Source organism: Marmota flaviventris, chromosome 4, assembly GCF_047511675.1.
Source record: "Marmota flaviventris isolate mMarFla1 chromosome 4, mMarFla1.hap1, whole genome shotgun sequence".
Lineage (NCBI taxonomy): Eukaryota > Metazoa > Chordata > Mammalia > Rodentia > Sciuridae > Marmota > Marmota flaviventris.
This window is the reverse complement of record NC_092501.1, coordinates 136,207,673-136,228,338: the sequence shown is the minus strand read 5'-3', so window position 1 is coordinate 136,228,338 and position 20,666 is coordinate 136,207,673. Positions and strand designations below refer to the sequence as shown.

General features: G+C 36.8%; 1 protein-coding gene and 1 pseudogene across 2 annotated transcripts in view; both read right to left on the bottom strand.

Moving 5' to 3' along the window:
* Positions 1–20,666, bottom strand: part of Dclk1 (doublecortin like kinase 1) — a 320,710-nt gene that overhangs the window by 244,709 nt on the left and 55,335 nt on the right. The window lies entirely within an intron of this gene.
* LOC114087255 (DNA repair protein RAD51 homolog 3 pseudogene) overlaps positions 8,655–20,666 on the bottom strand; it is a 36,369-nt pseudogene continuing 24,357 nt past the window's right edge.

Sequence of the window (20,666 nt, the reverse complement as noted above, 5' to 3'; positions counted from 1 at the left end):
AGGTTGCCACTCTCAAGGAGTCTGAGCCTTCTAAATGATTTGGAATCCAACTTCACCTCTCATTGCTATCACTCTAGAGATGGCATATAATTACGGCGGCTTAATTTTTAAAATACTCCCACCAGCATTCTGGAATCTCTCTTCCTGAGAAACTCACCTGCCCACTCATATCCCATCACTGAACTTGTTCTAGCACTGAACTTTGGTTTAATTAGTAACAACCTTTAGAGATTCTTCCCTTTTGAGGGAATTCCCTTGCTTGATCTGGTACACAACTGTACTAGATGACAAGGCATTATTCTTGCGACAACATTCTCCTTCTACAGAGACTGAAGGATGAATTTGGTTCAGAAGAAACAAGGTATGGGATGTAAAATGTGCAAAATAAAAGCAGTATTTCTGGGTCATTCATCAAGTCCATGGAAAAGAGCCCCCAAATCTGAGTTCTAATAGTATATAAAAGGCCAAGCCCGGGTTGCAGTGAGTTCTAACTAAGTCTCTAGGCCAGGCACCAGGAACAGAAAGTTAAATAAGACATGCGTTTTGGTCTGAGGAGGTATGCAGTCTCCTAAAAAGACAGACATTTCAACCAATACATAAAGTTCTTCATGTCCATGGGTTCTACACCCATGGACTCAACCAACATGGATAAAAAATATATATAAAATACATATTAAAAATATCAGAGGAAAAAGAAATTATATGAACTAAACATACACTTCTTATCATTATTCCCTAAATTTTGCATAACAACCATTTGCACTGCATTAAATATTAGATAACTAAAAGTACAGAGGAAGATTCCAGAGGTTATATCAAATATTATGCCATTTTGTATAAGAGACTCAAATATTTATGGATTTTTGCTCTCTACTAGTCATCCTGGAACCAGTTTCCCATAGATAATGAGGAATGGCTGTATTGAAATAAGAGATGAGAAGTATAAGATATATTCAAACTGTTGTGGGATTTAAGAGACAAGTCCAATTTAAAAAAGAAAAAAAGGAAACCATACATCTGGGTTTATTTGATACTGGGTAAATGAGGTTATATGCACATATAAGTCATAGAACTAGTTGCATAAGGGAACATCTATGAACCCCTAAACAAAACATGTATATGCCCCACCCATTCTGAACTTGACTCTGTGGTAATCTTCTGTGACACTCAGCCTTAATTCTATGACTGAGGTTTATTGGGAATGGGGTGTTTACTATCAGGCAGTTACTCTATTTAGAAATTTTCATTTGTTTTTCTTCATGTTTAGCCAAAATCTGCTTCCCCCTAACTTCTACCAATTGGCATCAGTTATTTCCTCCAAATCCTTTTAGTGAATGCATTCCAATTACACAAGTGTATAGCTAAGTAAATAAGAATGAAATGAAATGTTGTATTTCAAGCTACTTGTTCTCTTTACTTGCAGTGAAATGCAATACCCTTAATATTATTGAGTGTCCACTATACTAAAGGAACTGTATGAGGTACTAAGCAGGTAGTAGAATGAGAGAGAAGCTCTGCCCTCAAGAAGCTCACAGTCTAATGAGGGGGAGATCTGTACATCCATGAGGTACAGGACAAATCATCATCACAGAGGACAATTCAAGTAAGAACTTGGATTCAGCAAATAGTAAGATCACATTCCATGTAATAAACCTAGAAAGAGCCATGGAGAAAATGAAATGCAAAACTAACATACAGAGCCAGCCAGTACTTATATACCCCCAACTATGTGTCAGGTACAGTTTGGGGGTTGAGGTTATAGTAGCATATTAAATATTCAAAGTATTTACTTTCAAAGAGCTTAGATTCTAGAGGGGAAGAGACTATAAACAAGTTTTTTTTTTTGTGAGAGAGAGAGAGATCAGGAGGGCCTTTAAATACAGAATTTAAGGAAGCGAATAAGCAAGATATGCAGATATCTAGGGGAAAAGAAGGATCTTAAAGATGAGATTTTACTTGGATAATGTTAGAATGAAAGGCATACACTAAGACCTAAAGTCAACAAGTTATATAACACAAAGGGAAATAACATGTGCTGTAGCTCTCTGCAATGTAGGGTTAGCGTTAAGAGTCACAGAAAATAAGTATAGAAGAGTTGACCATGACACTTTTACATGTCATGATAGCTTTTGTCCCAGATTATCTTCTCAAATTGGCATAGAGAAAACAGTCATACAAGATGGCAATAATGCCTCTTTTTGGAATAGATGGCATATTTGTTTCCTTACCAGAATAATAAGTATGTCTTCTCCTTCTGGGGCAAAGGTTTGATATTGCCCCTCTTATAAGACTGGAATTTTCTAAGCCTGGACTTTCTTAGCAATGATCCAACTTCACCAAATGCTCAGCATTTGAATGATATTTAAAGTTTTAGTACAGTTTCAAAGTAGTTATATTATTATTACTGCTGGTTTTGTTGTTGTTGTTTTTCTTTTGTTTTGTTTTTTGGGGGGGTTGTTTGTTTGTTTGTTTTGGCTCTGTAAACCACAATCAGTGGCATGTTCCACAAATGAATCTTTCTTCCCTGGTGGTAAATCTAAGTCAGAACCATGGACAGTAACATCACTCCCCACCCCTTTTCATTCCCTTCTTAAGGATTTATTCTTTTCAGGGAGTGACTTCACTCCAATCTTTACTTTCCTTTCTCTAAAATCTGAAGGTACAAATGAGATTTTAAAAGCTCCAGAGAACTTACTCTCTAAAATATTAGCAATTGCTTACTCAAACGTATGTACACCACACTGGAAATGAGGACTATTGAAGGAAGACATCAATCGGTTGTACAGTCAGTTTGGTAAGTAAAGAATAAAAACTCCACTGTAAAATTACCTGAAATATTTTTGCTTGTTCACAATGCTTCTTTAATGAGATCCGGGTCTTTTGCTTTATGCGAACATGAAAAATTATGCAGCTTTCAGCCTGTGCAGAGTTCAGACGAGGGCCAGATTCAGGATATTGGATTTATGGAATAGATAAAAGCCATACTTTGCAACCAGCCTGGTTTCTAGCTTGCAGAATAAGACATGGGGTTGGGGATAGAGATTTCAAATCTCTGTTTTCAGACTGAGCTTATCTTTCTTCTCATGACTACTCTGCTTTTTAAAAGGTTTATAGAGTTTGCTGGTCATGATTACCATTGTGTTAAATGAACAGCCCTTGGATAAAGGCCATATAGAATGTGAAGATGCATAATATGACTTCTGCATTCAAAATGTTCTAGACATTTTGGAGGATAAGATTAGCTGCACATAAATAACTCCTTTTCTTCATCCTAGTGCATAGCCATATTCTGAATAATAACAGTAAGTATGAAGAGTCTAGGACAGTTCATAAGTGCTCTAGAGAAGAGACAGAAACCTGTGAGTTGGCGGAACTGAGAAACTTAATGAAGCAGATGGGATTTGAACCAGGTGTTTAAAGAAAGGTGATTTCATCAAGTACACATGTAGCACCATCTCCATGGAGGGGAATAGCGTCAGGTTCCCATTCACCAGACAAGGCTTTCTTTCTTATAACACTGTCCACAAGTGTCTGAGACAGGACAGGGTTCTGGGAGCCTGATAGACTGAGGAAGGGAAATTTTCCCAGAGTAACCAAGGAAAAGGCCATGTGAGGAGCAAGAATGAATTTTAGCAGGGGATGAAAGCCAGAGACAAGTGCCAAAGGCAGTATCAGGTCCCAGGGATGAGAGGGAGATATTAATCAGAAGGCAAATTAAGAAATGTGCAGCTAACACCAGAAGTTAGCTGGAGTAAAGCATTAATTGAGGAGAATGAGGCAGTTTTAGATACAGGTTGGGAATTAATTTTAGAAAAAAGTTCTAGACATAGGTTGATGAAATACAGAAGATGAGGATATGAGGAGTCAACATGTATAAGAAAAGCCTGAAATCAGATTATGGCATGCAGAGATTTAAGTATATCACAAAATTAGACCCAGGAATTTTTTTCTTTGGGTGAATATTTGAAGATAAATGAGTAGCCAAAATCATTTCATCAATTTGAAGCTCAGAGGAATGAAGACCCCAGTGGTAGGGAAAGCCACTGAGAGGACTTGATTGAGCATTTGGTTTTATGTTTACGTAATTCTTTCAGTCAATGATATAGAACTGGAACTCTCTGAAATGATGAAGAATGAGGTTCAGGCTCCCTTACTTTTCTCAGGAATAGATTTTAATGATCAGAAAATCTACTAACTTTATCAACATTTATCTATGGCCAAAATGGGTAGATAAAGTGATATATGATTGATTTCAATACTTTTATATAAAAAAAATTATCCAGTCTCCAAAGTCAAATTTTATAGGAAGAAAACTACTCTGGGGGTTTGGAATTGTTAGAATGACCTCTGCAAATTAGATAATAAGTCATGCTTTGCAAAGCCCATCATTAGACCCCATCTATCATGATGGTAGGGATATTGCTATGATTTGGAAAGGAGGTGTCCCCCCCAAAAAAACTGAGGTGTTAAAACAAAATGCAGGATTGTTTAAAGGTGAGATGATTAGATTACAAGAACCATAGCCTGACCAGTGGATTGATTCATTTGATGAATCCATAACTTGAAAGGACCACTGCTCTGGATGGCAACTATAGGCAGATAGTGTGGATCTGAAGGAAGCAGGCAATTGGAGCTGTGCCTTTGAGATTTGTATTTTGTCCCTGGTGAGTGGAGCACTCTCTTGGCCTTCTGGCTGATTCCAGGTGAGCAGCTTTCCTCTACCATGTCTTTCTGCCATGATGGCCCCAGAGTTATGAAGCTGGCTGACCAGAGCCTGAGACCTCTAAAACCATGAGCCCCAAATAAGCTTTTGCTCTTGTCAGTTATTTTGGTTAGAGCAATGAAAAGCTGACTAACAAAAAAATAAAGTTTTGAGAAAACTGCTGACGAGGAAAAGAATAATGTTAGAGGCAACACCCCAGGATGATGCCATCGTGTATATACATGAAAAGTCAGATGAGAACTAAACCTTCCGGTGGCTGCTACCTCTAACACCTCTCCACTTTCTTACCCATGACCCCTTTTCACAGAAATACACATGCGAAAAATCTGAAGGTTAGAAACTTGGGATTTGTATAATACCTCTCTCCCAAGAAACCAAAAGCAATTTATAAACCAGTATTCTGTGAAATCATCACAGTGGGCCTGCAAATATAATCAAGGTCTTCATCCCTCCAGGAAATTGTTTTCTCTCTGAGACCCCAGTGACAGGCTGCCAGCTTCACGGGAAAGAAATCTACTTACCTTAGGGGAGGGATATAACTCCAGACTATGGAGAACTTGAACACCTAGAAGTGGGAGAGGAATGGACAGCGGATTCTGACTGGCTCACAGTGTGACACTTAACCCCAACTGTCACAGGTGGTGCTTAAAAAGATGCACTGCAACCAGTCAGAATAAGAAAACCCATTTTGTTACACTGTTGAGAATAATAATAGCTGGCTAGTCTCTTCTGATTTTCAAAACACCCTACAGACTGACAAAGTACTAACATTAGTATATGATGTTCTCCATAATAAAGATAATTTAAAATTTTTCTAAGTAGAATATCTATATCTAATTCCTATGAATTATCTATACTTGAGCATGTGTTTTTGGTCTAAATTCTATTTTCTTAGTATAATAAAATGCCCATTAACCAATAATGCATTTGACCATTTATTTTCTATGGTATCCTGGATTATCTTTCATATCCAACAGAGTTGACTATTATCTTTTAAATACCAACTTCACAGATTCAAAGGTATGATGACTAGAGGGCATGCTTTGTCCCATTATATCAGTCTCATGATCAGAACAACTAATCACTGGGTCCTTCTTAAGTATGCAAATAGATTTATAGATGTTTACCAAACACAGACACTATGTATTTTGCTTTCCTGATAAACACATCATCATCAATTTTTATTTACATACTACTATGTGAGTAATGTTTGTGTGTATTTGTATTGAGTGGCTCAGATACACTTGTGCACAATCATACTTAGTACTTAAGTCTGTACTCAACAGGTGCATGGAGCAGCAAAATAACCAACCAATAGTTAATAGTTGATATAAATGAAGGACATTTATTTAAAAGTAGCTAAAACAAAAGAATCCAAATGGAAAACACAGAACACAATAGCTACAAAGGCTGGAACAGGTGGTCCAAGCGCTAGGTGAGGAAGCAATCATTGTCAGTTGTGATGAATGACATGCACAGATTGCAAAGTCCACATGGGGGAAGAAGTACTTGGGATTGGGCATAAAACATTCAAGATTTCAGATAAGGGCAGACTTACAGGATCCCTCAGTCTATGAGAAAGCACACGTAGTGATGAAGGGAGTGGGAAGGGGCTGTGAGGCAATAAAGCTGGGTAGAATTCTTAAAATTGACATCACCAGCAAAGAACAACAGAAAATTCAGAGCAACAGAGAACTAACTAACCCCACAATATCTTCCTTAAATGGAGAACTGGAATTCTCATCTGTGACTATTTGCAGTTTCCAATCCTGAAATCAGTTCCAGCATCTCCCAAGAAGAAGAACAACAAATTTGCTGCACATGTCATTTTGTTATCATAAGGCAGGTTAACCTTTCTTTTCTGAAATCAGAGGATTAGACAGGTGATTGTTCACCACACAAAATGGCTTCACTTCTGAGTACTTAGAGGACGTTAAAACAGTAAGTAAAACATTTACAAGTCTCAGTTCTCCAAAATTTTTCATTTGGATTCTTTTGTTTTAGCTACTGTCCCTTTTTCTGCCCAAAGAATGACTCACAAATAATTCTAGCAGGATATACCAACCACTTAATAAGAATAATATTCTAGCTGGAAAAATCTGGCAGAAAGAACTTCTGGTTTAAAGAAGGCAACACAGTGAAGTGAAGATGTGTGAATGCAGTTTGGCTCAATTTAGTGCTTGACAGGAAGCCCAATACATCAATACTCTAAAACAACCAAACATTTAATATAGTTACCTTGCATCTACTCAAAACTAAGTGGCAGCCAGAGATTTTTTTGGCACTAAGTCCCAGCATAGTAAACTTCAACATCCACCATCAACATGTCATCTTTCATAAAATACCGTGTAAGTCACCACAACTCCTTGGAAACCCAGAAGTCCTATTTTTCAGACTTTTAATCTATTAAGCAGCCTTCTGAGAATGCTATCTACATGTGGAATGCTTCTGTCAGGTACAATCTGATGCACCCTGGTTGTGATTCCCACTTCAACTGAGCTCCCTGTTATTTTAAAATGTCACTCTTAAATGGAAGCACTGACATTTATTTGTATGATGGCTTTGATATTGAAGAAACGCTGTATTTAATTCTGAGAGGTCTAGGGATTGCAGAATGTTTTTTTTGAAGATCATCTAAGATCTGCATAAAAAGATTCAGAGAACTCTAAATAATCTCCCTTCACCCAAATGAATGTTCCCTGGTACTCACCTGAAAGTGCACTGCAGGGCAGGCACTTACTGTCTTGGGTATTGATCAATTGCCAAAACTGAGAGCCCAATATATCATTGTTAAGTGATTAAAATAAATGAACCACCTCTCAACAATCCAGAGTAGCAACCAAGGTCCACAGCAACAGAAACCAAGTGGAGAAAAATAGAAGGAAGCTCCATCTGTGCTTGAGGGATTAGGACCTGGGGCCTGCATCCAGATGGTTTCTATTTTGAATCTCAACTAGCACTTCAGTTTCCCCTTTGAAAATTTAGCCCACTGCTTGATTCTTAAAACGGGAATAAGGGTACCTTGCAGCAGAACTTTAGTGATAACCAGAGATAATTACATAAAATGCCTGCCTGGCACGCAAAAACACTCAAATCATAGCTATGAGGATGATGTCAACAGTGATTCGTGTTAAATGTAAAGTCTGATAGTGCAGATTAAAAACCGACAGAGAAATGACTCTAGATAGGAGTCACTGTGGAATCTTCTCCCAGGCAACACTTGATCTAACTTGAATAAGCAAAATCACCATTCAAATTTGACATTCCAACTCAAAAATAAGTTTAGGTCACTATGATGTCTCTTAATGGCAAAAGTCAATAATCTTTACCCAACTGTCATCTGAAAACTTAGCCCTATTCCTAGGTGACTACAGATAATGCCAAGGTCTTTGTGTAGTTGTTTGCAGACACCTGCAACTGATGTCCTTCAGCTGCCTTTTTGTAATATGCTGCCGAGAACTGCATGAGAACAGATTCAATGTCTTTTTCATTCTACATGCCTGGAGTCAATACAGAATTATGTGCATGTGGAAATAAAATTATTTTGATATTGATCATGATTTTCATCATCTAAGCTATGATAACTGTTATTAACTTTTATCAGCAGAAAACTCCCTCAACATCACGAGGACACTACAAAGTGCCTTTGGATTTGATTCTTAGATACCTTGGAAAATTCCAACTGAACACTTCTCAAGTTGGAGGTCCAGTGCCTACCAGGGTCCCAGGGACATTAGAGGAGACGCAGAACAGAGATTTGAGACTTCTCTGCCTCATAGGATACTAGATCATGGGCTTTAGTTAGATTCTGATCATTTTCAAAATATATGAAAGAAAAAGTATGCACTCTTACTAAGTTCAAGGACTGGAGACTCGTTATTATTTTTAATTTCACATCAATATATTTGTATACTTTAGATTTGGTTTGGGGTTACTGTTCTTCCTCTGGTTTTCATGACCTTTTCTGGATATTCAGTGAACCTTCTGTGGGAACAGCATCTCCAAATCCCTGAGGTGTGTGATCTGAAACAGTACTGTGGATTCCTTTTGGCTTGGTGATTTGTACAATGTTGCCAACCTTTGCTTTCTGTCCCACTGAAAAATTAGCCATATTGTAACAGCATGTCCCCAACTCTCCCCTAATGCAGGAACCAGCAAGGTTTTTTTTTTTTTTTATCAATCTTTGTTGTCATTTGATTGGTAAAAATTACAGCTAATCTGTGATTAGTTGCAAGGCTGATCATTTTGCTGGGTTAGTAATCAAGTTCAAAGGGATAGGTCATCAAGGTCATGATGAAAAGGAAAGCGATGCCATCTATTATCACTAATCGAACTTGCTCTTTGGTGTTCTTCTCCCATGTGTGTTCCTGCTATAAGTGAATATTCTGAATGCAGGAACTAGCAAGCTCTACCACTCTGTCAACCCTAAAGCTTCCCTCTGTATCAATAAAGACTTCTTCACTTGCCACTCCTTCAAAACATTCTGGTATCAACACATAATTGTGTTTTTCCACCACCTGATGTACCACAAATTTCTGTTGTTTTCATTAAGGTTACTCCACCTCCGGAATATTATCTAATGCACAACATAAGGTAATAATGAAGCTATTATTAGGGTATGTTCCTGCTCGAGAAGTTCCAGTGTGGTACACTTCTTTCCTGATTCTGGTGCACCATTATATCTTGGTTTATTTGTGAGACATTCTCTTCTTATAATCTGCAGTTTCTAAGGTTTCTCTTTGGATATTCCAACTCCTTTGCTGAGTTTGGAGGATTTCACCTCCAGGAATTCCTCAGCATTCTGGAAACCTGCAGACACCAGCTTCACCTGTACTGCAGAAGACAGTGGGAAACTCACCAAATCCCACTGCCTCTTACTCTGAGAGAACAAGGGCACTGGTCACTTAGGAAAAGGGCAAGGTGGCCAAGGAAGAGTACAGGTGTGCCCAAGAGTTCACAAGAGACTACACCTGCCAGAGCACCCACCCTCTTGGTTAACAGAAATTAGGAAATGGTCAGAATAGGGAATTTTGTTTCTTTTCACCCTCAGAGGAAAGGTCATTGGTACCCCCTTTGGAATAAAATGTAAAAAGAGCTGAATAGAGCCAGGCACAGTGGTGCACACCTATAATCCTAGCAGCTTGAAAAGCTGAGGCAGGAGGATCACAAGTTCAAAGTCAGTCTCAGTAACTTATTGAGGCCGTAAGCACCTTTGCAAGACCCTGTCTCAAAATAAACAAAAATGGCTAGGGAATTCAACCTCCTTAAAACGTTTTCAAATAACAGGTTTATTTATATAGTTAACAGCACTCAGCTTAGCACATAAAATTCAGGCAATAAATATTTATTATATGACTAAATTAATGATGAGTTGGGGATGTTATAAGAAATCTCCACAAAAAGTTTGATAAATCTATTTAAAATATTATTACCTTTAAAAAATACCTGCAGGGTAAGTTTTGGCATTTTCACAACTATAACGAATCTGTAATAAAAAGATAAAGTGAAAAGTAATAAAGGTCTTATAAACAATTCTCATAATAAAAGCAAGAAGAAGTCCTATAATATTTGATGAATGTAATTCATGAATCATGCTATTGCAATTAACAGCTTTGATTAGAGGCATCCACTGGATTTTACTAATGAGATAAATTGACGTATATACTAACCTGAAAACTCACAAAGCCTTAAATATCACTGAATACATCACAGTGGAACAAGAAACCAGAAGGAAACATGCACAGTGAATTGTCAATCATAAATGTGCTCTTGCTTGACACAAACACCACTTAGTTGTTGATATGACAAAAGATCATTTAACTTTAGTCAATAAAAAGGGAATAAAGAAGTAAACGATACCTTTGTCTAGTCTTTACAAGGAACATCAGGTATTATTATTTAAAAAAGAAAGCCAAGCAAAACAAAGCAAAGAAAGAAAGTAATGAAACATGAAAAATCTGTGTAAAATCATATTTACTTCATAGTGATAATGGTACCTATCTCCTGTCATCACTTTATTCTCAAGCAAAAACATGTTGTAATGTCATCACTGTGACTTTTTTACTTTCTAATGTGATTCAACATGGAAGGCAATGGTGCTAATGATCCATCCAGATTTCTAAATAATGCTGGAAATGCTCCAAATAATCACTCTTCTGTTAAAAACAAGAGAGCTTTCTTGAATTCTTGACATTAAACAGACTGCAAATATGTAATAGTTGAAGAAAATAAACAGACTGTGGCAGACTAATGAATAGTTTTCTCAGCTACCTGTGCCAGACTAATGCCTAAGGTTTCCTAGAGAAATTACCCAAGTGTAAATCCCACCTCCACCACCTACTATGTGATCTGAATTATAGGACTTAACCTCTGTGTGCCTCAGTTTACTCATATATAAAGTGAGGATAATAACAGTGCCCTTCTGGAAGGGCGATTGTGAGGAGTAGATGAGATGTTATGGTCAAATGTGCCAGGTACAAGCAACCAGGTCATGTCAGCTAGTATTCTGACCACTGGGAATTCGGGTTATCACCCTGGATAAGATTAAAAGGAGTCTAGGAAGGAAGAATGGTTTGGGAAGACAACTTTGCAGACAATGACTAATGTGGAAACCAAAGCTCCTCCTTGAACCAACCATAAGACTTAAAGCAAGTAGGCGGAATAAAGACACACAATTTGACACATGGTTTTAAAATTTCCCAGAAACATAAATAATCTACAATTAAATAATCATTGCAATTATATTGTAAAAAGGAAAAAAATATGTCATTATATTATAGAAAGAGAATAGAGGATATACGCGCACGCGCGCGCACACACACACACACACACACACACACACACACACCCCTAGTCACTGGGAACAATGCTAATTTCCTGGACCGCAAAATGATTCCAAATGACACCACTTTCCCAAACAGATCTTACACAGTATGAAAAAAGATATACTGGCCTTGAAAGTAACCCCTAGCACTCTGCTCTCTACAGCTTTCATTCATTTAGGGGTACTGTAGAGAACTCAGCAGAGCCTAAATAAATGAGGCACATACATCCTCTTCCATCATAGAGTGGGAGGTCTGGAAAGACTCTGTGCTACCACAGGCTTCTTTTCTACTCTTTCTTTTTTATTTCTATTTTTGCATCATAATTCAGAAAGAAAGATATTAAACAGCTTTGAGAGTGAGTCTCTGTACCATGCCAATGTTCTAGCTTCCTGAAGGCAGTCACAGTGCAGGCTCTGTCTTCCCATTAGTTTTCCAATCCACTTCTCTAAGGGTACCCTGTTGTCGTAGGAGATGATAGGGTGCAGAGAATTCTCTACTACTCCCTACAGAATCACCACACTCAATGTGAAGCATCCTTCCACCCCCAAAGAAAACAAATTTGTTTTCTTCAGCCAGATGTTTTGTAGGTGAGATGGATATCTGCTTTAGGTGGAAAGGAAAAGTTAGCAGTCTAGATATAGGAAGCAAAGAAAAAACACCTCCATATATAACAGTGTACACATTTTTAAGGTGTAGAAAGAAAAATATTAAGTATGGAGAAGAACATAATCATGAAATATGGCCAAACAGATGGACATTTTAAAAATCCACAATACCATGTTTGAATTCCAACGTTTTATATTAAGATTCTTTAAAATTTATAGTTATAAAAAAAAGCCAAATTTGCAAGCCTGTAAAGACATACTGTTCCTATTCTTCTGGCAGTAAATGACCTGGCTGACTGCAAGCAGAGGAACAAAGATAAATTTCTCTGTCTAGTTAAAAATGCTTCTTGACACTGTACATAGTTTTGGCTGGCTGTACAGTGTCTTGGTCTCAAGTCATAAATAAAAGGCCATGTAAATCAATCCTAAACCCTTTACACAAAGCTACAATAAAAAGAACTGCTTGGTATTCAGTGAATACAAGCTTTTCTAAATAAATCTTAATTCAACTTGGGGTGACTTCTATGTTAAAGTCATAGAATACAGCTTTTACTGTCTCAAAATTAAAGTCTTAGATTTTTAATTCTACTCTTAAGTTTTTTCTTTGTCTGAATTTTGGTAGAGCATAGCCTAACACACAATGTTAATAATTTTACCTCAAACCTGTACTTGACTAGTTAACCTCATCAATAGAGAGCTTAAAACAAAACTTCTCATGACCTAAGGCATAAGAAACAATAATAATTCAAATTAAACATATCCTCTACAATAATCTTCTGGAATGCATTGAGAAGATGCAGAGGAATAAATCCAAACTTCATTTTACTAGTTTCAAAATGGCATTTCGCATCCTCTTTCCAAGAGCATGAGTGATGGGTGCTACAAAGGACACAGTCCTTCAAAACACACGGAACTGGTTTGGATGAACTCAGATAAAGTGAAAATAAGCCAAACAAAGGAAAAACAAATGAAATTTATGTTACTATTTCCAAATATAGAAGGCGGATAAAAGCTATAGAGTCTTACATTTAAAAATAAATAAGATAAAATATCACTTTAAACAATAAAATATCACTATAAAGGTGGTCTACAGCATATTTTTTGGTGTACACAGTTTTCACATTACATTATAGCAATTTAATCCTCTTAATAATCCCATGAGATAACTCAGCATTACTTTTGAGCACCGATGGAATAATAAATGAAGCACTAAGCTTTGCTGAAGAGTAGACTCCAGAAAAATAATGCTTGGAAAATATTATCTTCAATAAACCGGAGGAGAAAGCTTCTTGTGATTCCTTTTAAATGCAACTTTCTTCCTGAATCCAAATTAAGATACATTTGCCAACATGTTACAGAAACAAAGACAAGAAATGGAAAAATCAAGAATACACCCACTATTGAAGGGTTTTTCTTCAATAAGAACATCACTTAATGAGTCAAAGTGGATTTTGGCTTTTATCCCAAGGCTCCAGTGTCCGGCCTTGTGAAAACAATGATGCTTGCTCTGAAAGCAACATTCAGTCACCAAGAAAATGATAGAAAATGACTTCTGTTCTATCTTCCCTATGTTGGTGTTGGCTCCCTATCCCAGGTCCACCTCACAGATGCTCTATTCCCTTCCCCAACATTCCCTTTCCCACCTCCTCTACTTACCAAGTTCAACTCCTTTCAAAAAAAAATAGGTGCATCTTACCTGTCCCTGAACCACGTACCTCTACCTGTGTTTAGTCCTGCAGTGCTACCACACTAACCCCTATTTTTATGTTGCTTTGCTGTTGTGACCTGTCTCTTATTTGAATGTTCCCTCCCATCACTCTCAGAGCAGTGATAGTATTTAACTTGTTATGTGTATTCCATAGTGACCTGCAATCTATATAATCTAAAAAATAAATGGCAGGGTTTAAAAATTGCAAAGCTATAATATTGACCAGCAGTGGAAATTAATTATGATTATCACATATGCTTCAACAAAATGCCTGCCTTTACTGCAACTGGCTAGTCACAAAGAATTCTTAGAGATTCACCTTTATATCTGGTGTGCAGGGGGAAAGTAGAAGTGAATTATGATGCTAGAACCTTATTATTTTCTTAAAAATTAAATTTTCAAGTATCCGAGGAAGCTCAGAATGTGACTATTCACACTGGTTTCATAACACCTGAAAAACAAAGTCTTCTTTAGTCCAACAACTTGCTAACTAGGTTGGTTTCTTCTGACCCATCGAAAATAACACAATTTCCAAAGAAACCAGTTTGATTCTTCTTAAGATGCTCATACTAGTTTCCTTACTGGGTATTTCTGAGAATTATGGGCATGAAAGTATTTTGAAAACAATGAAGTACTCCAAAAACTAGTAGTGACAACAATAGTTGTTGTTAAGTTTTAAAGAACAATCAGGAGGTCTCAAAATGACCCAAGTAACCTCCATTTTTGAATGAGGTCAGTTCAGGTTTTTATCAAACAAGGCCACATGGACCTCATTTTTTTTTTCATTCTTTTCCCCTTAAGTTTTTCTTACTTGGAAGGCTTCATTGGTAATTGGCTGACATCATTCCCTTTCATCTTTGTTTTTACCAGCTGTATGTATCATTTTCTCCATTTTCATAAAGAGACCTAAGGGATATGGTGTTCTGGCAGAAAGAAAAACAATCTTGCTTGGCTCAAAAGACTGGGGTCACTTGGAGAATATGAGGCATTTTATATGGAAAAACATTTTTATATAATTACATATATGTGTAATAGGGTGCACATTTCTATGCTTCTATTTGTAGCATTTTAAAGCTTCAGGGTTTTAACATAATTTCTCACATTCTTGTTAAGATATCTTCTTACATTGCTACCATACTGTTTCATTCTATCTGGAACTCAAAATTCTCAAAAATTAAATATTTTAAATTGCAAAAGTATATTAATATTTCTTCTTTTTAATATATAAATCTAACAGAAGAGATCCAACATATATAAAAGACGATTGCATTTTATTTTATTTTTTCATACCAAGGGTTTAACTCAAGGGCACTCACCACTGAGCCACATCTGATCCCTATTTTATATTTTATTTAGAGACAGGGTCTCACTGAGTTGCTTAGCACCTTGCTTTTGCTGTGGCTAGCTTTGAACTCATGATCCTCCTGCCTCAGCCTCCCCAGCCCCTGGGATTCTAGGTGTTTGCCACAGCACTTGGCAACAATTGTATTTTAAATAAATGAAATTAATATTAGTAAAGCACTTCATATGATGTGGCTTTGTAAATATCTCATTTAATTCTTTCATTGTATATTTTATTTATTAATAATCTCCTTATCATTATACCCATTTCAAATCTGAGGAAACAAATCCAGCAACACTTAGTAACATATATAGATAGCTGAAGATGGAATGAGGCAGAGACCCAAGGATGCCTAACTCCAAATCCCATATTCTTTTACAATAATATGTTACTTCATCCCCAAATATAAATTAAAACCTATAACAACAGCTACTCTTTGCTGTTTGAAGCTTATATGGGTAGTAGATACTGTGATAAGTAAAAAACTTAAACTGGATTATATCACTTAAGTCTCATAATTACTCCACAAGGTAAGAATGCTACTATTCAAATTTTACAGATGAGGAAACCAAGGCTAAGAAAGATTAAGAGTTGGCCCAGGTCGTATAGCCCAATGGGACAGACTCAAAATGCCAATCTGAATGACCTGAAGTACAGGGTCCTCACTGCCAGACTGTATTGCTGTTTTGGTTGTGGGGAAGTTCTGCTTTAGTTAAACTATATACACCATAATTTAAATTTTGTTGTAGAAACTGACAGCTTGCAAAGTGAAACTTGAATAATACCAGTGAGTATGGATTGATCAAGAAATTATAAATCTAAATTAGACCAAATCCTCAAAGTTTACAGATTCAAGTATCAGATTAAATTCATCCTTATTATATCTTACTTTATTCACAAGCTTCCTCTCCATTTTCTTTCCCCAAAGACTTGTCTTTGCTTGTTCCGATTTCCCCCACATTCTTTCCTAAACCCCACCCTCTTACATAAGGCTTTGTACCATCTTCTTTTTAATGGACACACAATATTTATTCATTTTTTGTGTGTACAATGATAATTTGACACATGTATACAATGAGTAGTGGTCAAATCAAGGTAAACGAGCATTTCTATTGCCTCAAAAATTTATCATTTCGTGCTGGGGATGTGGCTCAAGCGGTAGCACGCTCGCCTGGCATGCGCGGGGCACTGGATTTGATCCTCAGCACCACATAAAAATAAAATAAAGATGTTGTGTCCACCGAAAACTAAAAATAAATATTAAAAAAAATTCTCTCTCTCGCAAAAAAAAAATCATTTCTATACTTTGGGGACTTGGCTTTATCTTTCCTTTGAAACTGCTAAAGATTGCCATTGACTAGGTTCATATTCAATCATGAATTCTCAGGACTCATCCAAGTCATTGGCAGCATATCCCAGGTGTCCCCCTGTCCTTCTGGATACACTGGGCATCCAACATCCCCATTCTTCTGACTTTCTCCTATCTAGCCAGTCATGCCTTCATAGCCCTCTATGCAGATGCCTTTTCTTTTCCCCAGTGCCTAATGTTGGAGTAACCTAGGATCAATCCTTGGAACGCTTGTCTGATGACTCACATTTTCTTGGTGAGTTCATTTGGTTTTATGGCTTTCAATATTACCTATATGCCTATGTCTTCCTAATCTTCAGGCTAGACCTTTTTCCTGAATTCCAAACTATACTCAACTTCCTGTGCAGCATCCCCACTTGTAAGATTAACAAAGATCTCAAACTTATCATGCCTAAAACTGAATTCCCATGTTCTTTACAGACCCACCACCAACATCTAAATAAAATTTTTTTAAAATCACTGACACATAGTAGGGGATCAATAAAACTACTGATTTTAATATACAGGCCAGAAAGATAATCATAAACCTGAAAAGTAGAATGGATATACTCTGCAACTAGTAGGCCTCAATTCTTGAATTGCACACCTAGTAACTATAATGCCAGCTCCTCAGGAGGCTGAGGCAGGAGGATTGCTAGTTCAAGGCCAGCCTGGGCAGCTTAGGAAGACCTTGTCTCAAAATAAATAACAAAAAGGTCTGGGGATGAGGCTCAGGAGGAGAGTACTTGCCTAGCATGTTTAAGGCCCTAGGTTCAATACCCAGTACCCAGTACCACAAAAATAAATAAATAAATAAGCAAACAAACAAATAAGTGTAGTCTAAATCAGTTCCAAAAACACTAATTATTTTGCTACCTTACAGTAACAAAAGTTGAAGGCATCCACAGAAAAGGAAATTAGAGAGTTTATAGTAATCCTACAACTAATTACTTTGTTGTATCCTAGCACTTACAAATACAATAAGGTCTCATCATAATTTATGCCCATCATGACCCAGATTCTGAGATATACTGGCTTAAATAACATCCTCTAAGATATCACTAGTCCTTCAAAAGTAGCCTATGAGAAGGAAGGTTTAATTATCTACTACTATTTATAGCTACAAATTTTTAAAAGTTTTATCAAGGTACAATGTATATGCTATAAAATTCACCCAATTTAGTTGTACAATTAAATGATTTTTAAAAAAAATATACAGCTGGACACCATCACCACAGTTCACTTTTAGAACATGTTCATCAGTCATTCTGTTTCTACCTCCAGTCCCACGCAGCTACAAATCTATCTATATATGTGCCTTTATGGAAAAACTGATACTATTTTTAAGGACATCTTATGACCCAGACACCTAACTAAAAATTCCACCTGTTTTCTCAGTCCTATGACAGCCACATGAGGAATTACTTTTAGGTAATGAACATTAGACTTAAAGAAGAAGGTAACCAACTTGTCCAAGTAGACACGAGCCTTGCTTAACCATTTGAGCTTACAAACATAACCTACCTGTAAAGGCCTTCCTTTGAAGATACTCAACAGATAATTAACGCAATATGATGAATTTACAGGATGCTACCACTCAAAACCAAGCAAAGAGGAGGAATGGTGCTCCACCTGGCTTAAATTCCATCATCACCTGCCATATCACAAATCAGTCCCCAAGCCTGAGGGCCAAAGAAGACAGCTCATACTGCCTCATCCCTGACACATAGAAACAGAGCTGGAACTTGTCCTTAGCATGTATTTTGAAAATGAGGACTTTGCTACCTCTAACCTTAAAGTTAATCATCTCTTGCTTGCATAACACTCACCCATGACATAGAGAAGCACGTGGACCATGACAACAGACAGACCTACACTCAGATTCCTATGCCTAAAATAACCTATAAAGTCACTGTAAAAAATCTGTATATCTCTCGTTAGGAATGTACTTCTCTAAGAATAATCTGTTATATGTCAGTACAGAAAAGGTTAATCTCATTTTTTAACCAGATGACCATTTGGGAGTACATTTACATGCACTCTAATCTCTAGTTCTTTAAACTGGACTATTATAAAATGTAACTGAGACCACAATCTAACATCAGCATCATGCTACCACACTAATTTGTGAAGATGAACAACTGTTAGTTTCATTCTCTTATTGCCTCTGGCTAAATTCAGGGGAAAAAAAGGTAGTTTGGCTTATTTGGGGTCTTAAAACTGCAGCAATGATTCTCTTTTGTTGAATAAATTATTGTTATCAAGTGACTGATGAAAAAGACATAAGAACTCAGATGCTCTGAAATGCTACTTAATTTTCCATTCCTATAGGCACTTATAGCTTTGATAATTCTGTTCCTATAGGCACTTATAGCTTTGATAACCATTGGGAGAATAAAAGGTCAGGGAAATTCATAGGAATTCTTCAGGCTGAAAAATCAAGATGGAGGCCTCACTTGAACAGATCCTAAGATTCCCACTGCCAGTCTCTGCCAAGAATGAAGTCACTCGGCAGCAGACTCAGGGCTCCTTATGCTTTGTGCAGCCAAGGCTGTTCCTTAGCAACCAGTGTCCACAAATGGGTTTCCAAGGAAACCAGAAAGCCCAATTTATAAAACTAGGAAACAAAGCAACTGTAAAGGCTACATTATACACAGAAGGTAACTCTATTCTTATCGTTGCTACTGAATTCCTGCCAGCAAAGTGGTACCAATATTTTATTTTTAAGTGTTTAAGACAAAAAGCTAATTTTTAAAATATACCTTAATACCCCCTGACCTTGGCATCTTTCTGAAGAAGAATGGCAAATACATTTTTCGAACCCAAAGGAAAGAAAGCACTAAAGATTTGTGTTAAAAAGATAAATAATTCTTAAAGGTGAAGGATGTTTTTAAAATCATCTGCAAGATATAGATTCCTTCCAGATCATCAGCAAAGTCTACTGATTTCAGGTCTGTATAAAACAGGTAGATGTATTTGCCAGGCTCACTTCTATAGGTTCTTACACACTATTACTATGCCATTCTGAGCAACAGAATTTTTCTCATGTAGGGAGTAATAGATGGGAACGTAGAATGAGGGAAAATATGAATGAGGATAAAACCAATGAAATATAGATATTACTTATAAGCTCCATCTGAGTATTTTGAGAAAGAGAGCATATGTTATATGCTACCAACTGCCTTATAACTTAGAGCTCTCAATTTTACAAAGACAAATGGATGGACATTTGTATGAAAAATTTCTCAATATTGTCTGCCTCATAAGACACATCACAAATTCTTTACTGCAGAGCTAAGGTGAGTTATTTAAACCATGAGCCTTAAATCCCTGTTCATAAAATGTGGATGAAATGAATAAGAATTAAATGAGGCTGTACAATAATAGCCTAACCACAGCGAGAACTCTAAATAATTTCCTAGTGCTTTCTACTTGATCCCATCCCTTTCATTAAGCAACATCTTTTATTTTGTATCCTCGTGCTTTTTTGAATCCACAAGATAATTTTCTTAAGAGTATATAGAATCAATAGAAATGACTGCATACAATAACAAAACATTTAACAATGAAAAATTACGTTTAACATTTCATGCCAAGAAGCTGAATGAGGTTAGGTATATCTACTTGGCATTTCAATAATGCAAAAGATGTCACATTTTCCTTGTCTCATTGGCATAGGTGAACCTTTATGTCAGGATTTCATGGGTACATTCACAATTACCATGGGCCATTTTTTAAAAATCAGCTTTACTTTCACAATCTTCCTTAGTAAGTGAAACCAGTTCCTGAAAACTGCTGACCTCTCAATTCTCAAAATAACCTGAGATTTAATGCAAATAATCATTTGCTGAATTCCTGAAAAAAGCCGATTGCCCTTGAGCCCTCCTTCCACCTCTGCTATCATGAGCCATTATGAATACTCCTGAGAACTCTCCTTTTGCATATTTTAACAGAACAACTTTTCTAGCCTTGTTCTCCCTGGTAGAACATAAAACCCCTTTTCATGTTTTGATGGTGAAATTATATTCACTCCATGACTTGTTGACTCCTTAGGCTCTGCAGAGTGCCATTCCAAATGCTAGGAAATGAGAGAACAGGATATTTTTAATTTTAAAG